Source organism: Cervus canadensis, chromosome 15 (genome assembly GCF_019320065.1).
Source record: "Cervus canadensis isolate Bull #8, Minnesota chromosome 15, ASM1932006v1, whole genome shotgun sequence".
Taxonomy (NCBI): domain Eukaryota; kingdom Metazoa; phylum Chordata; class Mammalia; order Artiodactyla; family Cervidae; genus Cervus; species Cervus canadensis.
Genome location: NC_057400.1, coordinates 6,070,597 through 6,087,531, shown reverse-complemented (window position 1 = coordinate 6,087,531; position 16,935 = coordinate 6,070,597). Strand labels below are relative to the sequence as shown.

Below are 16,935 nucleotides of genomic sequence, written 5' to 3'. Positions count from 1 at the left end.
TGACGGGTGGACAGTACTCAGCAGTCACAGCCAAGGCCACCCTGCACAGAGAAGGAGCGGGTGGCAGGGTGGGGTTGTTGCTAGAGACAGGTGGCTCTGGGGCTTAGCCGTCAGTTCATGGAAAGGCCACATGCTGACCCAGGTCCTATCAGGAAAGACTGGGAATACCAGCTGCTGGGTGTGAGGGCTTCCACCTCCCACCAGCCTCTGGACACTTTGTCACATGTGCCAGTTGCCCAGCACCCCCGAGAGCCATTCACGGGGTCTGAACCCTCCCTCATCCTGGTGACTACACATGAATACAGATGGTCATCCCCACTTCCCTCAAGAAAATAGTTTCTTGGCTGTTGCTGGCTGAGCTCATGAACTGTCGGGTCTGGGTGGATCTGAAGATGGCATTTTCCAAAGTCAGTGTTCCATCAAGATGCCACGCTCACAGACTGATAAACACACAGCTGGCCTGGCTGGCAGCTGACCTGCGTTGTCCTCAGCCTCTGACAGCTCTGTCCTCAGCCAGCCACCTAGGGGAGCAGAAAGATATGTGGAAATTTTCTTGATTCTTGGCCCAAACTCCAGGTTCACATTCAGAGGGGGATGGGCTTTATTTGTGTTTCAAGAAGAGCATTCTCTGCCCTCAGCAATCACGCGTGATTCTGTTGAGTGCGATGGAGCAGGGGAAGAGACTTCTGAAGGGCCTGTCCGCCTGGCTCCTAGGCCAAAATGCTGGGTAGGCCCAGGGTTGCCCACCAGGGAAGGGCCTTGTCTTCCTCCCTGTCAGTCTACACTGCCCTTCCTTCTCCAGGGAGTGCTTCTTAAAAGCTGCAAGGCTGACCACTTCTTCAGAGGAACTGCCCAGTGGGTGAACGTGGAACCTAGAAAACCCCCGGGACAAGGCAGTTTGTAGGGCATCTCCCCCTCTGTCCGTGGCTGTCTGAGAGTTGAATGACAGGTCGGTGTGGAGCCTTGCCTCCCTGGGGTGGGCGTGGCCCTTAAAGAGCCCTCGAGGCAGGTCCTTTCCTCTCTCTGGGTGGCAGGATGCTGGGCTCAGACTAACTGAGATGCAGCCACAGCAGCCTATGTCCGGCCCTCTGGATTATGTCATCTACGTGGCTCAGTCAGTAAAGCATCTGCCTGAAATGCAGCAGCCGTGGGTTTGATTCCTGGGTCGAGAAGATTCCCCTGGAGAAGAAATGACAACCTAATCCAGTATTCTTGCCTGGAGAATCCCATGGACAGAGGAGCCTGGCGGGGGCTACAATCCATGGGGTCACAAGAGTCGGACACAACTTAGCGACTAAACCATCACAAACCCTCATCAGCATCTCTTGAGCATCTTCACACCTGCTGGATACACGGGGGAAACTGAGGCACGACAATGTTGGCTGCCGTCCCCAGGGACGTTCTCCCAGTAAGCAGCACAGCAGGGACTGGAACCCGGAGAGTTTGACTCTAGAGGGCTCCTCTTTGCCCCAACCCCTCTGTGGAAGCCTCTCACACTTAGAGAGCTTCAGATCCTCAGCTCCAGGAACGTGCTCAGCGGCATGGGACAGGCAGCTCATTTATAATGGAATCTGCCCGTAAAAGTTTAATGAGGAGCGTGTCTGATAAGGCAGCCCGCTCTTTGATCTTTGCTGAATGCCGGCCCTCGCAGAGGAGTTGTTGCCTGACTCTGGGCTTTGCGGAGAGCCGTGTGGTCAGCTGAGGGCAGGAGGGGCCCCAAGAGTAAAGCAGATCTTGATGTGCAGAAATGAGGTGGGTCTGCAGCAGGGGAGGGTGTGCAGAGCTGGCATGGGGAGGACTTCCTCTGGGGAAAAGGTCCTGCTGGGTGGAGAGGTGACCTTTTTCATTTCTCTCCTGACCCACTGGGCCCCCATCGTCTTGGGCTGTTCCCATCCTACACTCCCAGGGTGTAAGCAGTGCAGCGTGAGGCCAGAGTTCAAATCCTGTGCCGTCTATGTACCCTTTACATCCTTGGGCTGGCTGTGTAACCTCTAGGGCCTCGGTTTCCCCATCTTTAAACACAGTCCCCTTCATGGGGTGCTTTTGAGAGTTAGGTGAGTGAGTAGTGTGAAACAGAACAGGTCCTGGTACCTGGTGGTTGCTGGATAATGGCTTGCTCTTTTCACTCCCCTGCTGACACCAGGAGGAAACCCATGTTCTGTTCCAGGCACTCTGCTGGGTGCTGGGCAGATGATGTTCTGTCCAGTCCTCTCATATGCCCTGTGAGTTGCACGATAATTCTTCCCCATTCACAGAGCAGAAAATTGGAGGTATCCAGAATTTAAGGGCTTCCCCAGGTCACTCAGTCAGAAAGTGAGATCTAACCCTCAAGCCTGAGATCTTCTTTCTCCTGTGATTATTCTCAGGGAGGAAGGGGCATCTCATTGTAGGTCTTAGGGCTTTGGTGTGTTATTAGCGCTATAATCAATCCAAAGGAATTAATCACTAACAGTAAAATCTCAGGTGTGGGTGGACAGATTGGCCTTTGACCTGGGGGTTCTTTTTCCACTGCTTGTGTCCATGTCGTTCACTCTGGGTGGAAGCTGCTGCCAGTGCCCGGAATGCATCCATTTATTGAGCTTAATTCTTTCTTGCTGGATTTATCTGTGTCCCAAGTGCGATCACTCAGGGTCACTCCTGCCAGCCTTAGTCCACATCTGTTGAGGGGATTTGTGAGCAGTGAACTGCCCCTGAGTCCTGTTGCAGCCGCTCCCCAAGCCTTCATTACTGCAGCCAGCGTTGCTGCATCAATGATGTGCTCGGGGACCCATGGAGAAGAAGTGTATCTGTGGGAGCCCGTTCTCTCGTCTTCCCCTTCCAGGAGCTGCATGCCTGACATGTGAACTTAACCTGTCCTCCCAAGCAAAGCAGCGTTTAGTTGTTGCTCCCCTCAGTGGGGAATTTCTCAGCACCTGTTCATTTGATGACACTCACCTACTGCCTTCAGTGTGCTAGCCTTGCATCAGGCGTGAGGGATGCAGCCCAAGGAGATGCAACCTTGGTACCCACAGATAGCTCCTGGCCTGGGAGGGGGAGGGAGGGCAGTTACAGAGTGTGCTTGGCTGGGGTGGTGGGGGAAGCAGGGGACCCAGAGCACCAGGAAGCCAGGAGTGGAAAGCATTTATCAGCAGGAAGGCACGGGGGCCTGTCCCTGCCCGCACTACCCCTGGCCCCTGCCTGCTGGGGTGTGGGGGGAGCTCCAGCTCCACAGTCTTTCTGGAGTTGCCCTTGTCCTAATGAGGGGCCTTGACTCCCAGGCCCTTTTCAAAGCACGTACTAATGCAGTCGGAAGCTTGGTAAAAATTGGCAACACACCCACCTCTAGGAAGACAAGATGTCTTATCTAAACTATTTGGGATTATCCATCTAGTTTTGACAGACAGCCAGGAAAGGAAATTCCACACACCCCCTTGGCTAGCCCAGCCCAGAGTCGAAGAATTCTCACTGGAGAGGAGATCCCCTCTATGCAGCCCACCCTCCACCCAGGCCTTTTCTCCTTGCTTAAACCCAGACTCCAGGGAAGCCTAACAAAGCCTCTCTCCCAACCCTGAGACGGAGTGTCTCACTCCCACCCATAGCTCCCCTTCCAGCCCCTGCATTTGACCTGTGATGGGACCATCCCCGTAAAGCCATGTCTTTCTGGAAGGTTCTCCGCAGCTGTGCTCAGCCAAGGGTGACCTGTCTTGGAGAAGCAGGACCTGCGTCCCCGGAGCTGTCCCACACCTCGGGTGCCTTGTGCAGTGCTGGGCTGGGCGTAGTTGCTGAGTCGTGTTCGACTCTTCGTGACCCCAGACTGCAGCCCACCAGGCTCATCTGTCCATGGGGATTCTACAGGCAAGAATACTGCAGTGGGTTGCCATGCCCTCCTCCAAGGGATCTTTCCAACCCAGGGATCAAACCCAGGTCTCCCACATTTGCAGGCAGATTCTTTACTGACTGAGCCATCAGAGAAGTCCAAGAATGCTGGAGTGGGTAGCCTATCCCTTCTCCAGGGCATCTTCCCGACCCAGGAATCGAACCGGGGTCTCCTGCTTTGCAGGCAGATTCTTGGTCAGCTGAGGTACCGGGGAAGCCCCCAGGTACCTTGTTAGCGGGGAGCTAATCCAGTTGCCTCCCAAAACACGTGGATGGAATCCATCACCTCCCCATCCCCCACCCAGCTCAGCCTGCACAAGTCAACAAGTGATCAGTTTGCTAGGGAAAAAAGCCTCCTTGATAACTCCCCTCTTGTTTTTTCTGCTTTGGGGGTTTGGATGTTTGAAAACGCTGATAACCTTCCCATCCTTCTGCTCTGATGAAAAGAAAATGTGATAAAGGGTGAGTGATTGAATTAACCCCGGTTGTTTGTGTGGCTAGGTCTTAACCAAATCCATCTGTATGGCCTCCTTTGTAGGCGCAATTTTATAACCTAATTTCCTTACCCAAACATCGCTGTTTACTTAGCAAGAAATCTGCTCTTTGTCAGCTGAACACAGTGATTTCTTTATTATGGGTCTGCCCTGCGTAGGGAGTGACAGCTGAGAGCTGGCGCTCAGCTAGGTCTGGTGGAGCATGTGGGTCTCTACAGGCTGAGCGGAATGTCTGAAGGATTACGTGTGTACACAGATGTCTGTCTGTCACAGAGCAGGGTTAGGGTTAGGCTTAGCTGAGGCTGGCTAGGAGGGAACCTGGCAGCAGACAGATGGAGTGGCCAAGATGAGCCCACCCAGGGACCCTGGAGACAACCACTGGACCTTTCAGCGACCCACAGGTTCTCCACGGCAGCCCTGTGGTCTCTCCACTCCCCAGCCCAGAACTTCCGTCCACTCAGCCAGCTTCTGCCCAGCCACGTTTTTAAAAAGTTGGTCTTATTACTTTGAAGACGTACAGGAACATAGCAGAAGCATGGTTATGATGTGAAGAGTAGCAGTAACCATTGGTCCCCTGCCCTGCCCAAGGATGGGGGATGTGCTGGCACCCTGGGGCCCCGCGTGCCCCTCCAGGGTCCTCCTTGGAGCTCCCCGTCTCTTGGAGTCATCACCTTCCTGCATCTGTAACAGCTCTACCTGGTGTCTGCTGTTCAGTTGCTGAGTTGCATCTGACTTCTGCAACCCCATGGACTGCAGCCTGCCAGGCTCCTCTGTCTTCCGTGTCTCCTGAAGTTTGCTCAAATTCATGTCCATTGAGACCTGGGGTCTGACTCTCCTAATAATACGTTGTTTGGTTTTGCTCTGTGTGGTTTATATAAATAGAATCGTTTCAGATGGATTCTTGGGAAACCTGATTTCACAGGTCACAGAATGTTCCAGAGAGTCATCCCATTGATGCATGTGCTCTTAATTTGTGAATTCTCACTGCTCTGAAGCAATCTGGCCTGACAGGCACCTGAGATGCATCTGTGCTTTTGCTGTCTTGAGCATCATTGCAGTGAATGCTCTAACACTGATCTCTGGGGCTCAAGTACTGCCCGTTCTTTAGAATAAATGTGTCTGAGAATGAAATTGCTAAGTCACAGGGTATTCACGTGTTAACCCTCCTAGATGTTGCCAGACTTTTTGCCGAGCCACTCCCACCAGCGAAGTTCAAGGACTCAGCCTGTTCTGCATCCTTGTTCCCAGCGTGAGGTCATCCACATTTTAATTTTTGCCAAAATGGCATCTCCTGTGATTCGATTTTTCCATTTCCTTTGTCACTAATGAAGCTGAATACATCCTTTCATATGTTTATTTGCCAATAACAGTTCCTTCTCACGAAATGCCTGTTCAGTTCTTTTGCCCATTATTCTATGGAGTTGTCTTTTTCCTGCTCATCTCACTAAGCTTTTTCTATATTAAGGCTACTCATTTAGTGGCTGGTTACCTGTGCTGCAAATGGCTTCTCCCAGTCTGTGCCTGGCCTCTCTGCTCCTGTAATGAAGCATCTGGGTGAAGGGACCTTCCTGTTGTGACCTGGCATAGCTAACTGACCCTTCCTTCGTGAGTTTCCCCACATGCTCTCTCACAACCCAGCTGTCTGGTCTGAGCTTCAGCCCCTTGACTCTGTTAGTCAAGGTTTCCCGATTTGACCCACCTTTTTTTCAACTATTCTATCACAGAACACCAAACCTGCCCCACTCACTGACTCCTTTTCACTCCCCTGTGAGAGTTGAGGCCCAACTCAGATGCCACCTCCTACAGGAAGCCTGCTCAGACTACCCCAGAAGAGTGAATGAAACCTTTCCCTCCCACCCCTAGTTTGGCTCTAGCATCTTGTGTACTGTTTGCAGGCTACCGTGTCCACACTCCCTCCCTAATCCCAGAGGGCCCAGCAGGGTGATTTTTTTTTTAATTAAGAATAGTTGATTTACAATATTGTGTTAGTTTCAAGTATAGAGCAAAGTTGTTCAGTTATGTATATTCTTTTTCAGATTATTTTACATTAAATAGGTTATTACAACACCTTGAATATAGTTCCCTGTGCTATACAATAGGACTTTATTGTTTATCTCTTTTGTATATAGTAGTGTGTTAATCCAAAACTCCTACTTTATCCCTCCCAACCCTTCCCCTTTGATAACCGTAGGTTTGTTTTCTAAGTCTGTGTGCCTGTTCCTATTGTATTATTTTTTAGAGTTCACATATAAGTGATATCATACGATATTTGTCATTGTCTGGCTTACTTAGTACGGTAACGTTCATGTGGCTGCAGATGGCATTATTTCATCCCTTTTAATGGCTGAGTAATGTTCCTCTGTGTGTGTGTGTGTGTGTGTGTGTCTGTCTGTCTGTCTGTCTGTCTGTCTGTGTGCGTCTGTGTGCGTGTGTACGCACCCCATTTCTTTATCCGTTCCTCTGTTGATGAACACTTAGGTTGCTTCCCTGTCTTGGTTGTTGGACATAGTCCAGCATGGTGATTTTGTCAAGGCACCAAAGCGAGCTTTAGGTTGGGTCGGGGGAAGGAGCCAGGGGATTGTCTTTTCCTAACAGCTTGTCATTACTGGGACCATATGACACTCAGTCACTGGCTTAGATTTGGCTTAGATTTGGCTTAGATCTGTGTGTGGGGAGAGGGGGTTCAGAGAGGACCCAGGGAGTGTCAGGGGTGATCAAACATTCCTGGTTCAGCACCCATCGCTCGGGTCGACAGCCACTTGCCCTGCTTTCTGGGTGTGAAGTCCTGGCTGAGTCTTTTTCCAACCCTTCCCCTCCGGTAACCTTAAGTTTGTTTTCTGTCTATAAGTCTGTCTATTCTGTATATAGATTCCTTTGTGTTATATTTTAGAGCTGTCAGAGCCCCACCCAGTGTTGTCAGAGACCCATGCTCTTCATCTGGCAGAGGCGATGATGCATGACCACAGGAACACATCACTGACCAGCTAGCTGCCAGCCCTGGTTCAAGCCCTGGAGAGGAGCTTGAACTCCACGCAGCAGGGCATGATGGAGCTGTGTTTCTTTTCTCTTTTAAAACATTTTTTTATTTATTTATGGTTGCATCGGGTCTTCTTTGCGGCACGCAGGCTTCTCTCTAGTTGTGGCACATGGACTCCAGAGTGTGAGCACCTGAGATCCTGCACTGGAAGGCGGATTCTCAGCCACTGGACCACCAGGGAAGTCCCCCTGGAGCGCTCTTTCTATCTGTTCGTAGGCCAAAGGCTTGCCGGCAGGGATGCCTGTGAGAGCAGACCTGTGCCCTCCCTGGCCCCGGGTGATAAGAGCCCCAGTTTAGGGAAGAGCAGAGCTCAGAAGAGCAGGCCAGCTTTAGGAAATTCATTTGCTTTCTGGCACATCAGTGGGCCTGAGGTCACCTGCCTGGTGTTTCTGAGTAAGCGGGCCCTTGGCCTGGGGGGCTCGGCCACAGCAGAGGGTCATGGCCTCCCCACTCTGAGCCCACCGATCCTGCCCGTGGCCCTGGGATCCTGGTGGGTGGCAGCAGCTCATCCCAAAGGCAGGACCTGTGTGTACAAGCAAGCAGTCCCCGGGGCGGGCAGGGTTGGCATGTCAGGGCTGTGTGCAGGGCGCATTCAGCCAAGGGGAGCCAGTGACCGTGTAATCCAGGCGGCTGGCAGGAAAGCATGCTCCAGAGCCCTGTGACACAGGGGAGATGGAACACAGCCCTCAGACCCCCTCCCCCACACCCCAACCCTGGTGTGAAGGGGCACTCCTTTCCTGGCCCGCCTGCCACTGATGGGGAGCACCCACTAGGGCGAGGCTACTCCAGGAAATAGCACACTGACCCTGCTCTCTACGAGCCGACCGTCTCGGAAGACATGTGACAGTGATAATGACGGGAACTCCTGCCCCATCCCGAAGGCCTTCTCCACACCAGCAGAGCATGCTTGACGCAGCTTCTCAGCTTCTAGGAAGTTACCACCGACTCCGTGGCGTACAACAACAGGGGTTTCTTCTCTTATGGTCTGGAGGCTCTGGGGGGAGTCCCTTCCTGGCCTCTTCTAGCCTCTGGCGTGGCCAATACCCCTTGGCTTGTGGCTGCATCCCTCCAGCCTCTGCCCTAGAGTTACACTGCCTCCTACTCTTCTGGGTCAGGTTTCCCCCGCCTGGCCTCTCTTAACACTTGTGCTGGCATTTAGCATCCACCCAGATAATCCACAGGGCTTCCCTGCTGGCTCAGTGGATAAAAAAATCTGCGTACAATGCAGGAGACCCAGGTTCAATCCCTGGGTCAGGAAGATCCCCTGGAGGAGGAAAATGGCAACCAACTCCAGTATTCTTGCTTGGAAAATCCCATGGACAGAGTAGCCTGGCGGGCTACAGTCCAAAGGGTCACAAAGGGTTGGGCATGACTGAGCGACTAAACACAGATAACCCATAATCTCATCTCAACATCCTCACCTTAATCACATCCTTCAGATTTTTGTTTTTTTCCCCCAAATACAGTAATTTCACAGTCTCTAAGGATTAGGACATGGAGACATCTTTTGAGAGACATCAGCTTCCCATACTTGCCTCCTCTCCACTCCTCACTCGTATTTGTAAGAGTGTTTCTGTGATTGTTCTTTTCGGATGAAGAAGCAGATTCAGAGAGGGGCATGACTTGCTCCAAGGCCCGTGGTCAAAAGTGAGGCAAGGAACCCCTGTCTTCTGCTACAATGCCCTGCTCTACACTGGACACACTCACTGTTTCATCCATCCATCCATCCATTCGTTGTTCATTATCCACTCATTCATCCATTATCCATCACCCATCCATCTATCCATCCATTCATTCTTTCAAAAGGTTGAGCACATGTGGGCACCCGACCGCACAGGTCCTGGTGCTGGGGGAGTGAGTGGAAGTGGGCCTGGAGTCTGCCGCTGGGGCTGCCTGTCCATTGAGGAGACAGGCCACATGTGAACCGATCACTGCAGGTGCCTGATGACCAGCCACGAGGGACATGCTCAGGGTCCGGGGAGGGAACTGTCCTCCACTTCCAGGGCAGGGTAGGGATGAAGAGGAGAAAGGTGTGAATGGAAAAGCAGGTGTCCAGGGCCAGCTCCCTGAGGAGGAGGAGCAAGGCAGGGCCCAGGACCAGAGAGAAAACCATGAGGGGACATGCAGGATTCAGGAGGTGGGACATAGGCGCCAGACCACGCAGGCGTGTGGTGTCCTGGTGCCATGAAGGCCGTCGGTCACGCCAAGAAGCAGGCTGGAGGGGAGGCTTGAAGGCCTGTAGCCCCGAGTGACCAGAGCTCTCCTTTGTGCCCCTCAGTGAGGCTCTTGGACCAGGCTAGGATAGAGTGATGCCCAGCACTGGGTCCCAGTGTTCTGCCAGCTGTCACTTTGGGTGTCGGTCATGCTGTCTGTGAAATGGGACGTGGAAGGTATTCTCTTCCTATTTCTGGCCCTCCTGACCTGCACAGGAAAAGGTCTGTGAATATAACCGCCAGTAGGAACGTCTCTGGGTGGCCAAGGGTCCTTCCTTCCGGCTGCTGACCCCCGCCTGGGCAAACCTGCTCCGACGGCTGGTGCTGAGTCTGGGTGAGTCAGCACCCTCAGCTCTGCATTGTTCTCCTCTCCAAACAGGCACCTTGGGTGGGGTCCAGGGCCCCCAATCCCCAAATGAAGGAGCACGTTGGTTCCTGCCCAACGCCTTGGCTCAGGCTGTGCCAGGGGTCAGATATACCCCCCAGTCCTCCCATGAGCACAGACTCCGCAGCCCGGCGGAAGCCAACACCCTCTAGGAACGCAGCCTGTTGTGCCAGCACCCAGGGATGGCGCCCGTCCCCAAGGGTCTAGGCGTGCTCGCTCAAGTCCAGCCAGCTTGAGTGGCGATGCACACAGACGTGCAGGGCTCCCATCGCCATGGCCTTCCCTTTCATCTCCCTCCAACGCTTGTGCTCAGCACTTGGGGAGGGCGGGGCCCAGGGCTGGATGCTGGGAGAGGTGGGCGGGGTGCCCTCCTCCACCCTCTGAGTGCTGTCCATTGGCGCGTCTGTTAAATGTAAGAAAGGAGACCGTGGGCACGGGCCCAGCCCCTGCCTGTCGCCCAGGAATACAGCACAGCTTCCGTCCTGTGCTCTTTCCATCTCCCAGCTGCCCATCCTGCTGGTGAGGGTGCAGATTGCATGACCAAGGTCCGCAAGAAGTAGCAGAGCCGTAATTCAGACCCAGAGAGTCCAGACTCTGCCGCCTACCTGTGTGACAGCTGCCCTCCGCCAGCGCCCCCATCCCCAGGGTCCAGTCAAAGCCATGTCTGTCTAGGGACACCGACAGGACTTCTCGAGGGCAGAGACAGCTGTGGTGGGGTCTTACCTGTCCATGCACTCTTGACAGCGTCAGAGGACCAAGCCTGCCTTCCCAGAGTCAGAAAACGCTCGGCCCCTTAGAGCTCTGCAGCCTCGGGCCAGGCTCCTGACTGCCCCCAGTGCGGGTGGTAAGACCGGCCTTGAAGAGTTTCTGAGCCTGCTGCCCGGGGCTGGCCTCCAGCGCACGTTGGCCACGTGGTGAATAGCACCTTTCCTGGCAGTGCCCACTTGGACTGGAGTGGCGATGGGCCAGTTAGTTGGTCTCCACTTGCTTTTTTCCTGCGCCTCTTTCTCCTTTTCCTCCTTTCTTCCCTGGGCTGGTAGCCTGGCCCTGAAACCTTGTGCGGGGGCTTTGCAGGCCCCTCCCAAGGGGGAGGGAAGAAAAAAGGAAAGCCCTGATGCTGGGAGGAACCACAGGACTCCTGTCCTGCCGCAGAATCAGCCCAGAGAGGCTGGGCCCCGCTGCTCATCACACACACACACACAAACATGCAGACACACACACGCAACACACACAGAGATACACAGACACACAGAGACATGCACACATAGACACACACGTACACACACAGAGATACACAGACACACACACACAGAGACATGCACACATAGACACACACAAACATGCACAGACACACATGTACACACAGACACACACAGGCACACGGACACACACACATGGACACACAGACACACACACACACAGACACACATGTAAGGAGGCAGGAGGTAACTGGCCATTCTTCTTACCCAGACTCCTGCTTGTACTCCGTGCCCAGACACGGAAGGGCCAGCGCAGCTGCCCTCGCCGCCCAGCAGCCGTGGGCAGAATGCCTGCAGGCCAGAGGGCATCAGGCCCAAAGAACCACAGCTTGAGTCTGCCTTGCAGGAAGCCAGGCCCCAGATCTCGGACAGGGGGAGCCGGGGGAGGCTTCATTCATCAAGGCTCGCCTTGACAAGCCTCGGCAGTTTCCAAAGACAGAAAAAGTCAGCTGAAACTGGTTCAAACAAACAAACAAACAAATGTATTGGCTCAGAGAACTGGAAAGGACGAGGTACTAGCTTCTGGTGGCTCAGTGGTAAAGAATCCTCCTGCCAATGCAGGGGACACAGGTTTGATCCCTGGGTCGGGAAGATCCCCTGGAGAAGGAAATTGCAGCTCACTCCAGTATTCTTGCCTGGGAAATCCCATGGACAGAGGAGCCTGGCGGGCTACAATCCACGAGGGTCCCAAAAGAGTCAGACACGATTTAGTGACTAAACACCAACAGCTAGCTTCCAGTAAAGCCAGATCCCTATCCAGGGGCTCAATTCAAGAAACTTGTTCTGTGACTCTCAGCTCTGATGCTTGTATTTCATCACCTCTGTTCCTGGCCTTCCCCTCAAAACCCTCAGCAGCTCCACACTTATGTCCTACCTGCACAACACCACCTGTGGACAGAGCCCACTTCTTTCCCAAAGATTTCAGTCAAAGCTGCTGTCTTGGGCACACGCCCATCTCCCCTGGTGCCTGGGAATATGGGTCACTCTGACCGTCTGAGCTGGGGTCACGTGCCCCACCCATAGCAGCAGAAGGAAAGATCCGATATCGATCCAGCCCGACGTCCTCTGTGGGCTCTGCGGGTCTGCCACTCCCCCCAAGATACAACCTTCGCAAACGTGTTCTTACATTCCAGCCCTTCTTTGCACTTGCTTTCTTTATTTTTAATATACTTCCCCCATGAACTCCTCCTGGGTTCCTCCTCCAGAAGCCAGCCCAAATGTCCCCTTCTCTGAGGAGCCTTCAGGCAGAGTTAGGGAATTTGTTCCTCTGCTGGAATCTTTATCAAATCAGCTTGTGTTTCTGCCTCTCCCACTTGGGCTGTGAGCTCCCTGTGGGTCCCTGGGCACACAGCTAGTGCTCGGGGCAATTTTGTTGGGAATATGCACAAATATGGGAAGAAACGATTGATAAGATCAGGTTCTGATGAGCTCAGAGCTGGGCTGCAGTGGAGAAGGTGATACGTAAGGGTGGAGTTGAAGCTGAGCAGCCCGCAGGGAGGCCGATGTGGTCAGTCCAGTTGACAAAGACCTGCAAGCATGTGAGTGTGCACACATGTGTACCTACAACCTAGGAGAATGTAATGTCTTTTAAGATCAGCTTACACACCTGGTCCCTCCTTCCATCCTCAAGGCTGCTTCCTTGAGTCTGCCCAGTTGCCAGAATTCAAGGCCTGGATGGGTCATGGCTAAGACCAGGGTCAGGCTCCCACAGCCCATAAGCATGGAAATGGAAGGAGAAAGGGAGGCTGTGGCTGGGGGATGGCCTGAAGAAGCAGCTCCAGTGTTACCGGCAGCTGCCTTTCCTGGCACTCCCCAAAGCCGTGTTCTTGGTTCCCCAGCCTGGCAGCACCGCCTGTACGGGGACTGTTAGTGGTGCTTGGGATGGGACGAGCATCCAAGAAAGAGCAACTCTGGTCCCCAAAGGCCCCGCCTTGAAAGTTAGGTGTGTTCATGTGATTTAAGGTCAACTGGGAAGCCCCCTGCTCCCCCTGATGCATTCCTGATGCTTTAAATTCTGCCATTTGAGATTCATTCCTTTGGCTGTGTTTGGTCTGTTAGAATGACAATCTCCTGGCATTTTTGTGACCCTGGAGCCTATCTGTCACTCACAACCCAGTGTGAGGCAGAGGTTTCAGCTCGCTCCTAAGAGCTGGGTTGGACTGTGCCTAGTGATGGGATGGGAGTGGGGAGGAAGAGAGTGGAAGAGCTGGAACAAGGCAGGGGGAGGAGAAATCGAGTCCTTCTGTTCCTGGCTGCTGTTCCTTCCATGGTCCTGCGCCCACCAGAGCCCTGCTCACAGAGAACTGCAGTCATCAAGAAAACCTGCCTCTCTGCTAAGGGAGCCTCTTGGATTGATTGTGGTTCCAATGCTTGCTCTCTTAGTGACTTTGGGTGAGGTACCTAGCCTCTCTGAGAGTGTTCTCATCTGTAAAACAGACATAAGGTGCCGACTTTGTGGATCTTTTATTGAGATTAGTGAAGGAAGAACATGCGTGTGGCCCTCTGGCCGCTGGCACCCAGTCTGAGGCAGTGCCAGGTCAGGGCACAGCTAAGCGGGGCCATGCAGTGGGGACACCCAGGGCGGCTTCCCAGAGGCAGTGTCTAGACTGTTGGTTACCTGTAGCTGTGTTGTTAATGGGCCTGTCGTCTTGGGTCCTAGGAGCCCAGGTAAGGAGATGCTCCACACCCAAAGTTGGCTGGTGGCTCAGAAGGGAAGGGGAGGGACTGAATGCTTGTTTAGCTGCTCCCATGTCCCCAGTGCAAATCTTTGTGTACCACCTGGGGAGGCGCCAGAGGCGGGCAGCACCCTAGTCTCAGATGCCAGATGAGTGGGAGGATCGGGGATGGCCCGGCCTGGGTGCCCCTGGACAGCCCCCAGAACCCAGTCCTGCTCTGCATTGCCCAGACTCGCATTTGGGTTCTGTCTCTCTTGAGAGGCCCTGCTGGCCCAAACCCCTCTCCCAGGCCTGGCACTGGAAGCCCTCCTGTCGCTGGACAAGCAGGGGATGTTCTGGGCACCCCACCATCAGCTCTCCCGTGAGCTGACCCATCTCCCGACTGGCCCCTGTCGAATCTGCTTTGAAACAGGGCAGTGGCCTCTCCAAGCTTCCTGCTGTGTCACACCCAGGGCACAGGGAGACCTCAGCCCTGTTCCCCATTGGGTCAGGGAGGACCTGGGCTGAGGGCAGCGTGATCCTGGGAGTGAGGACCTGGAGCTGGAATTGAATCCTGCCCGTGTCTCTGGCAGCATGGCATGGGGGTGACTTCCGTCTCTGGACCCGGAGCCCTCATGGGTAAAGTACAGTTGTTGGTGCCAGAGTTTTCAGGTCTCCTCCCAGAGGCCGTCAGCCCCTGCTTCCTTCACAGGCTGCTGTTTTGAAGTCAGCAAGGCATCCCTGAGGGGAGGGGATGGCCTGGAAGACACTTGAGCTCCCTGTCCCCTTAGTGAAGAATGTGACAGGAAGGGGATGACAGAGGTCTCTGTCCTCCAAAGGATGGTGGCAGAGGTGTGGAGATGAGGGCCACCTCCTCGGTGTGCGGACTCAGGCCCCACCTGCCACTCCTGGGCCCAGCCACTGAGGCTGGACAGGATTCCAGTCCCGCTGCGGCAGCTCCCCAGTGGGGTGCACATTGCCATGACAAGACTCTTTCCAACCTCCTGCTTGGCCAGTGGGATGTTTGTCCCCATGGACAGACTGGGGCCGCCATATGCCCTCCATGTGTTCCTTTAAACCCCCTGTAATCACCCAGTTGTCAGGGGTCCATGCCCCCCAGGGGGTGACCTGATACTAGGGAGGCCTGACCAGGCCACTTAGGGCCACCAGCTTCATCGATAACACACTGCCTTAAGCTCGATGCCAGCCAGCCTCCCTGCGAACCCTAGAACCTGCCCTGCCTTGAATTGTCTGGGGGAGGACCACAGCTCTGAGGACTCACTCACTCCAGGTGCATCACTTACTCTCTCCTCTTGCAATGACCCTTGGCCTCTGTGGCCGGAGCGGAGCCATCTCTTTGATCCATGGACTCAGTGCAGTTTCCTCACAGGTGGCCTGGGCTCTTAGCAGTGTTAGGCGCTCAGCCGTGTCCGGCTCTTTGCGACCCCACGGACTGTGGCTTGCCAGGCTCTTCTGTCCATGGTATTCTCCAGGCAAGAATGCTGGAGTGGATTGTCATTCCCTTCTCCAGAGGATCTTCCTGACCCGGGGGTGGAACTCGGGTCTCCTGCTTTGCAGGCAGGTTCTTTATCATTTGAGATACAAGGAAGCTCCCTGGGCTCTCAGGGCAGCTTGTGAATGAGAACAGCTGGAGGCTGTGACTGACAGCAGAGGGTCCCCTCTGCCAGGCTCAGTACCTGGCTCACGGGTGTCACCATCACTGGCTTTGAAAATCACTCTGAATGACTGTGTGATGTCAGTTGCCTGCCAGGCACCGATGCAGCAGTGCCTGGGACACACCTTGCTCCTAGATAGAACCTGCTTACCTGGCAAGCGCGCCTGCCCCCCTCAGATGAGAATCATGCCTCATTGGGGGGAGCAAAGAGCTTGTGCCAGGGGGAGGGGCTTCAGGGAGGGCACTAGCGATTGGGTCCCTGGACCCAGGCCTGCAGGGAGGAGAAGAAATTGCCCTGACAAGGTATAGGGTGCAGGTTGGCCAAGAATTGACGTGGGCAAAAGCGCTGCAGCAAGGAGGCGGCTTGGCAGGTTCATTGTATCTGCATGTCCCTTGCAAGTCATATCTACCAAAGCTCCAAAATATGCACTTCCCTCCTGGTCCAGTGGTTAAGAATCTGCCTTCCAATGTGGCGAATGAGGGTCCGATCCTTGGTCAGGGAACGAAGATCCCCCATGCCACAGGGCAACTAAGCCCATACACTACAACTAGAGAGGCCCTCTTGCCACAACAGAGCCGGCGCAGCAAAAAAAAAAAAAAACCTCGACAATGACATAGCAGAATGCGTACACCTAGGCGGGTGGAGTGGCCTCTGCGTGGGGAGTTTGTATAACGCAGATGTTAAGACATCCGGCCGTCACCTCTTTGGGTTCTGGTGTGTGCTCTGTCATAAGCACAATTTTCATGCCCTGCTGCACACAGTCAGTAATTAGCTCTAGTCTGCTGCAGCCACAAACAAACCATGCCTTCTCTGAAGTGACTGGTTCTCGCGGTGCCTTTGACACATCCGACATAACGGTTTTGAGGGCTTCCCTGGCACGTCTGGATTTTGCCCTCAAATGTGGTACTGATGCTGTAATAACAGCTCTCCTTTGTTGACTGATAGCTGTGTCTCAGGCACTGTCTGAGGGAAGTTCATCCTCACAGCAACCCTGTGAAATGGGCACTGTTGTTACCCCTATTTTGCAGATGAGAAACATGAGCCTTGGTGAGGTTGAATTACTGAGCACAGTGTGACTGAGCTGGTGACGGCTGAGATTCTGCTTTTTTAAAAAAAACTTTTATTGAAATGTGGTTCATTTACAATGTTGTGTTGGTTTCAGGTGTACGGCAAAATGACTCAGTTTGATATATATATGATTCTTTACCATTGTAAATTATCACAAGATACTGAGTATAGCGTCCTGTGCTGTATAGTAGGTCTTTGTTGATTTCCTGTTTTATATGTAATTGTGGGGGTATTTTAATCACACATTCCTAATTTATCCTTCCCCCCAACCTTTCTTCTTTGGTAATCAAAAAT

The 16,935-nt window shown here is 53.7% G+C and overlaps 1 protein-coding gene across 7 annotated transcripts in view; it reads left to right on the top strand.

Annotated features, from left to right (window-relative positions):
• GLI2 (GLI family zinc finger 2) overlaps positions 1-16,935 on the top strand; it is a 262,316-nt gene that overhangs the window by 201,988 nt on the left and 43,393 nt on the right. The window lies entirely within an intron of this gene.